This window comes from Corylus avellana, chromosome ca5, assembly GCF_901000735.1.
Source record: "Corylus avellana chromosome ca5, CavTom2PMs-1.0".
NCBI lineage: Eukaryota > Viridiplantae > Streptophyta > Magnoliopsida > Fagales > Betulaceae > Corylus > Corylus avellana.
In genome coordinates, this window is record NC_081545.1 from 3,182,713 (window position 1) to 3,190,125 (window position 7,413).

A 7,413-nucleotide genomic window follows, 5' to 3' on the forward strand; every position below is an offset into this window, starting at 1 on the left:
ACGTCAATATTTACTGACGTGTCAAATATTGACACGTCAGTAAATCATAAATTAATTAGTTATTAATTTTAAAATGATGTAAAATTAAATTGGGTTCAAATTTACTGACGAGTCAATTATGACACGTCGGTAAATACTGACGTGTTGTTTTCAACACGTCAGTAAATGTTGACGTGCCAAAAGTGGCACGTCAGCAAAAAATTTGTTGACGTGCCACTTTTGGCACGTCAGCATTTACTGACGTGGCAAAAAAATGCTACTGTTTGCCACGTCAAAAAATGGCCTTTTTTTTGTAGTGAACTTGAAAAATGGTTTATAGTTATCAAAAATTAAAACTATTTTTTGAAAATTAAAGTGGTTTTTCGATCAAATCGAAAATATGTTTCGATGACTATTATTTTCCTTCGTACCAAACACCCGAAAATACGGAAAGTATATTCTATAAATAATTTTACACTGAAACAAACAAAGCCTAAGAGAAAGAGAATAAGAATGGAAGAGAAACAAAAATTAAGTTTATTACCTAACATATTCAAAGTTTTATGGGCAACATCAATTAATCTTGTTAAAATAATTTTCATATTAGCTATGTGAAAAACTAATAAATTGCTAGCTGTCCTATAACATTTATTTAAGAGATATATATATATATATACCTTCATCCTCATCCATTCTTGTCGGAATTCCCAAGAGATATCACTGGATGATAGGGTGTCATTGAAAAAGTATCTAAAAGGAGCCCTAACTTGAAATATCGTACTTCTTACAAAATGAAACCCAGAGCATGGCAAACTTTGAAGCCTCGACAAGAGATTAGAAAGTGAGAAGAGAACAAGCATCATCGGAAACATAGCAAGCAAGTTTGTGAGGTGGATAATCAACTGCCAACAAAGAGAGCACAGTATTTGTTAGTTCTTGTGTTGGCTTAATTCAGTTATAAAATGCATATGTTACTGTTCACAGGCTCAAACACTGATATAAATGCTCAGAATCCAATCTCCACCGTTCATAATGTAGATTCATGTGTTATGAACGTCCCTGCAAAATTTCAGCTCAATCGGACCACAAACACCCATCGATTGGAGCTGTTGATCAAGACTGGACAGGCCAGGTCCGGACCGCAATTCCCCGGGTCCGGACCTCATTTCCAGAAACTCAAATTTTGTTCCGCAAAGCCGTGTCCGGACAGCCCATTAACATGTCCGGACACTCCGTAAGTTTTAGGCCCAAAAACGTGATTTTAAGTGGGTTAGGTCTAGGGTTTTGTCGGGGTATATATACATCATTATAGAAGAGAGAAGTACGAATTTTTACCCCCAGAGAGTTCGTGTGAGGCTATGGCTGAGTGATTATTTTGTTGTGAGCCAAATTGATTCCTCTTAGAGGATTTTTGTTAGTATTGATTGTGTACTTAATTGAAGTCTATCGGAAAGGTCCGATAAAGGAGAATCACGTTGAAGAAAATTGTGAGCGAGGAGACAAGTTGGAGGCTTGTCGATCTTATAGAGTCAAGGTCTTGCAAAGGGTTGTAAGTGTTTCTAGTGTCTGTAATCTCTGGATAATCTTTTCATATTGATTTCCTGGGTTTGGCTGCCCTGGAGAGGTTTTACTTTTCGAACGTTTTCTAAAAGATTTCCTCTTCGTCACCAAAATCTTTGTGTGTGATTGTTCATATTTTGGTGAATGTTTGTTTTAATATATATCTGTTAATTCTACATAAAATTGTGATATTTATCTGTTTAGAGTTTTCTCAATTAGTATCAGAGTGGGTTCACTCCGTGAATGATTAAATTCCTGAGTGTGATCTTTGTTTATTATTTAAGATGTCTCAAACCCTTAACACTATGCCTAATTTTGATGGATCAAATTATGGCTATTGGAAATCCTGTATGAGATTTTTTTTAAAATCTATAGACGTTTGGCATGTCATTGAATCTGGATTTAAAGCTCCAGATAAGCCGACAGCTGAATGGTCTAATGTTGAAAAACAAACTCGTATGGCGAATGACAAAGCTATGAATGCTCTATGCTTGGCAATTTCACAAACTGAGTTCTCCAGAATTTCAAATTGTGACAGTGCCAAGGATGCATCGGAGATCCTAGAAACTACGTATGAAGGAACTAATCTTGTTAAAGCTTCAAAACTTCAAATGTTAGTTTCTCAGTTTGAGGATATTAAAATGTTAGAGGATGAGACATTCAATGAATTTTTTGGTAAACTTAGTGAAATTAGAAATTCCATGATAAATCTAGGAAAGAAAGTTTCTGACACTAAGCTTATTAGAAAAGTTATGAGATCACTCCCTGAAAGATTCAAAATGAAGATAACTGTTATTGAGTCATGCACTGATCTTAATACCATGAGGATAGAAGAGTTAGTTGGTACTCTTCAAACTTATGAGTTTTCCTTGCCTCAACCTAGGAAAAATAAGGATATTGCCCTTAGAACTCTTAGGAAGAACTCTGATGAGTTATCTGATGAGGATTCACTAGATCATGAGGAATTTGCATTGATAGCTAGAAGGTATTTTAGGAATGAACATAGAATTTCCAAGAAATTTGGAAAACAAAAAGAGAGTACTCAGGGTAGAAATGAAAGAGACCCACGTGGTCCAAAATGTTATGAGTGTTCTGGCTATGGTCATGTGCAAAAGGATTGTGCTAACCTCAAGAGTAATAAGCCAAAAGGTCAAAAAGCCTTCAATATTACATTGAGTGACACTGATGAGGAAGAAACTCCTAATTATATGGCTTTTGTTGCATCCTATGATTCTGATGATTCTAATTAATCAGATGTTCAGTCTAACCCTGGTAATGAATCAAATAGGGTTAATGATCTTCAAAACTCCTTTAACAATTTAATGAAAAAAGTTTTCTATGCTTAGAAATACTAACTTGAAAATTGTTAAGGATTTTAAGAATCTTGAGCTTGAAAGGGATAATTTGTTGAAATCTTTGAGTGATTCACATGTTGTTTGCAATACTCTCAAATCTGAAAATCATGTGTTAATTGCTAAAAATAAATCCCTTCAAAATGATCTGATTGCATCTAGAAATCACTTGAGTAAATTCTCTAGTGAAAAGCTTGATAAAATGTTGCATATTCAAAAGCAATCTAGCGACAGATCTGGCTTAGGATTTGATAAAACTGCTTCTTTATCTTCTAACCGTGCTTCTACTTCAAAGACTGTTTTTGTTAAACTAGTGAAAGTAGAAGAATCTTCAAGTGAAAAAAAGCAAGTAGTTGCTCTGACTCCTCAAGGTAATAAAGGTAAGAAAATCTACATTGAGCCTCATGCATCTTGCCCTACACCTAGAGTCGTGCATCCTCCTAGGAAATTACTTTCACAAAGGTTTGTCCCTACATGTCATCACTGTGGCAAAGTGGGTCACATTCGACCTCACTGTTTTAATTTAAAACCTCATGTACATATAAATGAAAATTCCTATTGTAGGAAAGAAAGTGAGGGTTTGGTCATAATGATGAGAGAAATGTTATCTAGGCTAAATAAGTTTGAGCAAAGTCATAAGTCTAGACCTAAGATTTCTCAAGTTTGGATTAGGAAGGATGATACCATTCACCCCTTGAGGGGGAGTGATGATGATCTCACCTTATGTTAGGTGAGTCACTCACATCCCTAGGATTGATTTTCTTGCATATCTTTACATATCCTAGAGCATGTTATTTTTCGTTTTTCATTGCATTTTTGTTTTATTTTGTTTTGAAATTGTATTTTGTTTGTGTGCATTTCTTTTGTGAAAAATAACAAAAAGACAAAAATATTTTACTTTGGTTGTTTTTTTTTTCTTTTCTTTATTTTGTCTTATGCACCTAAATAGTTCATTAATTTCTCATGTTACTTTTTATGAATTTAATTCCTTGCGTCTTGGAATGTTCTTAATATGCATGAGATGAAAATTTGTGTCAATAGACTTGTTTTTGTGGTTATCTAAAGCCTGAGCTTATGTGGTACTTTTTGCCTATGCTTTATTTCTTGTGCACAGTTAAGCTTAAATTGAGGTTTTGTTTCACTTTATTTGAGAGGTCTGTTAGGTAACCATATGAGGTTTTTGACTAGTCATATTTTTCAAATTGACCATATGCTAGTTGAACCTAGGGCTTAAAAATTCCTGCTTTCTCTTTTGTGATAAGCACCAAAAGTTTAAGGACACTTTCTCAAAGAGAAAAATAAACAAAATAGTGAAACAAATAAAATTAAAAGATCATATTCTAAAAGGAATTTATTTCACTGTGTCAAACTTGTGCAAAATATTTTACAAAGAGAAATGTATAGGATGAGAGTGGCTAGGCCCTAGTGTGATAAGGTTCGACTTTTGATTTGATATACTTGTCAAAACCTCATGGTGGTGAAACTTTCTCCTCATTTTGTAAGTTAAAATTTTTTCTCTTTTGATGGCTTACACACACACCACCCAAGCATGGGATGAATGGAACATTTTTCTTTGCTTGTGTTAAGCAATATAAGTTTCTTGCCATTTTTAGTCTCATGTATATTTTGCATATTTGGAGCATGTTTGGATATTCGTTGTGCAATACATGAGTCATTGATGTGTTATTATGTGTGTTCATTTAACTTTTGAGGGGGAGAAACATGCTTTGCATTTCCAGTTTCTTGTTGTTTTTTTATCATGAGTTTTACTTATGTCTTCTTGTTCCACATATGCCTTGATGTATTTTGTGAAGTGTTTCAGGAAACATGAAGACCTTTTGTCATTCTGTGACAAAAAGGGGGAGTAAATATGGGGAGATGGGATTGGCTCGACATTTTGGTTTTGTCACTAAATTGCCAAAGGGGGAGTTTGTTAGTTCTTGTATTGGCTTAATTCAGTTCCAAAATGCAGATGCTACTGTTTATGAGCTCAAATACTGATATAAAATGCTCAGAATCCAATCTCCACCGTTCATAATGTGGATTCATGTGTTATGAACGTCCCTGCAAAATTTCAGCTCAATCGGACCACAAACGCCCATCGATCGGAGCTGTTGATCAAAACTGGACAGGCCGGGTCCGGACTGCAATTCCCCGGGTCCGGACCTCATTTCTAGAAACTCAAATTTTTCTCCACAAAGCCGTGTCCGGACAGCCCATTAACATGTCCGGACACCCCGTAAGTTTTATGCCCAAAAACGTGATTTTAAGTGGGTTAGGTCCAGGGTTTTGTCGGGGGTCTATATACATCATTATAGAAGAGAGAAGTACGAATCTTCACCCCCAGAGAGTTCGTGTGAGGCTGTGGTTGAGTGATTATTTTGTTGTGAGCCAAATTGATTTCTCTTAGAAGATTTTTGTTAGTATTGATTGTGTGCTTAATTGAAGTCTATCGGAAGGGTCCGATAAAGGAGAATCACGTTGAAGAAGATTGTGAGCGAGGAGACAAGTTGAAGGCTTGTCAATCTTACAGAGTCAAGGTCTTGTAAAAGATTGTAAGTGTTCCTAGTGTCTATAATCTTTAGATAATCTTTTGATAGTGATTTCCTGGGTTTAGCTGCCCCGAAGAGGTTTTACTTTTAGAACGTTTTCTAAAAGGTTTCCTCTTCATCACCAAAATCTTTGTGTGTGATTGTTCATATTTTGGTGAATGTTTGTTTTGATATATATCTGTTAATTCCGCATAAAATTGTGATATTTATCTGTTTAGAGTTTTCTCAGTATTTATAGTGATGATAGGAGGTTCAAGAACAGGGTCAGCAGTTGTTACAAACATATCCACCGACAGAAGCTCGATTGTCCTAGCAGAAAAATTGATATGTAATTAAATTCAACGCGATCTCTTTCTATGATCTGCTTAAGCTTTTGAGATAGTAAAAGTTACTGTTGTAAGAGGTGGTCTGGATACGTTTTGTACTCGACGGGATTCCATTTGGTGTTGATGATGAGAACCCAAGTGGTGGTGAAGGATGACTCGAATAGGAAGGCAAGTAGCCAAGTGAGGCCATGGTCGTTGAGGAAGAGAAGGCGATAAACAAGGAGAGAAAGGAGAAGGAAGAAGATTATGACATCAAAGATTCTTTGTACGGTGTTTTGTGTTGGATTCTTCATATAAAGGAAGAGTGGTCGAAGTGGCCATGGAGGAAGAAAGAGATAATTAAGAGTATGTCTGTTCAATCTATTGAAGGTGTTTATTCATTTATACTAGACCGAGTTGTTGTGTAGAGTCCTCTGACTCACACATGTTCAACCAACACGAATCCTATAGCCTTCTTTGATGAGGGGAGTGTTGGCTGCCGACAAGGTTTTTCCCTACTTAAGATAAGATTTTGATTAAACAAAATGGAGCAAGTCATACAAAGATTTATCTAGATGGTTCTCCATCCATCTAGAAGGTTCTTTACAAAGATTATTCTAGATGGTTCTCCATCCATCTAAAAGGTTTTCTTCAAAGATTTATCTAGATGGTTCTCCATCCATCTAGAAGGTTCTCTTCAAGATGTATCTAGATGATTCTCTATTCATCTAGAAGGTTCTCAATTTGTCTTCATCATCTAGATGGTTCTACCTTGGAGGCTAAGTTCATTCATCTAGAAGATTCAAACTTGGGGGCTAAGATCATCTTCTAGATGCTTCTAACTTTGGCTATAAATAGCCAAGGGGTCTTATGCCTCAAAAATGCTTGATTGATGCTTGAGGAAGATCAAGAACAACACACACAAGAAGAGAAGTCAAGTGAGCCTCAGTTATTCTCTAGAGAGAGAGTTAAGAAAAGAGTGTTTTAATACACCACTGAGAGTGTATATTAGTTTCAACAGAGGTTGTTTCTCTCTGTATTGTTTTACTCCTGTATTAACTCAAGTTTTGCATAACTTGAGTAAACACCACTGTAACAAGTTGTTTATAGTGGATTGATTGGAGTTACTTCCGTGGATGTAGGCCCACTGCTGAACCACGTAAATACTGTGTGTTGATCTCTTGCATTTATCATTCCATTATTATTTTGTGGAGTTTGCACGACTATTGAGTCAAGGGTGTGGCCATCCCTAACAGGGAGATGGTCAACATGAAGTTTTGAGACATAGTGGTGAAGTCACGTGGCCTAGCTGCAAATTCTCTCTCAACAATGTTTACATACTTGAATTCCTTTGTTTTTAGCTGACACAGAGCGACATGGTGATAGAGAGAGAGAGAGCCGCCGCTTGGTGTGACAAAAACAACGGCAACTTTTCTCACACTAACACTTTTGAAGTGCCATCATTCGGAGAATTTAGACGTCATTTGTTGAGTGAGATTTTAATTTTGAATATATATTTTTTTTAAGTGTTTTTGTTGTTGTTTTCTCATATTAGGTTTTAGACTCACTATTCTTGAATGAGATCTCACTTTCCTTGTGTTCTTTCGTTTTGTTTTGTTTTTTGTCTTTTTTTTTTGGCTGCTTCTTTTCCTAATTGCATTCTCA

The 7,413-nt window shown here is 35.8% G+C and overlaps 1 pseudogene; it reads right to left on the reverse strand.

Annotated features, from left to right (window-relative positions):
- The window catches only part of LOC132181550 (cellulose synthase-like protein H1), a 23,608-nt pseudogene extending 16,673 nt beyond the window's left edge, over positions 1-6,935 (reverse strand).
- Between the last annotated feature and the right edge of the window lie 478 nt (positions 6,936-7,413).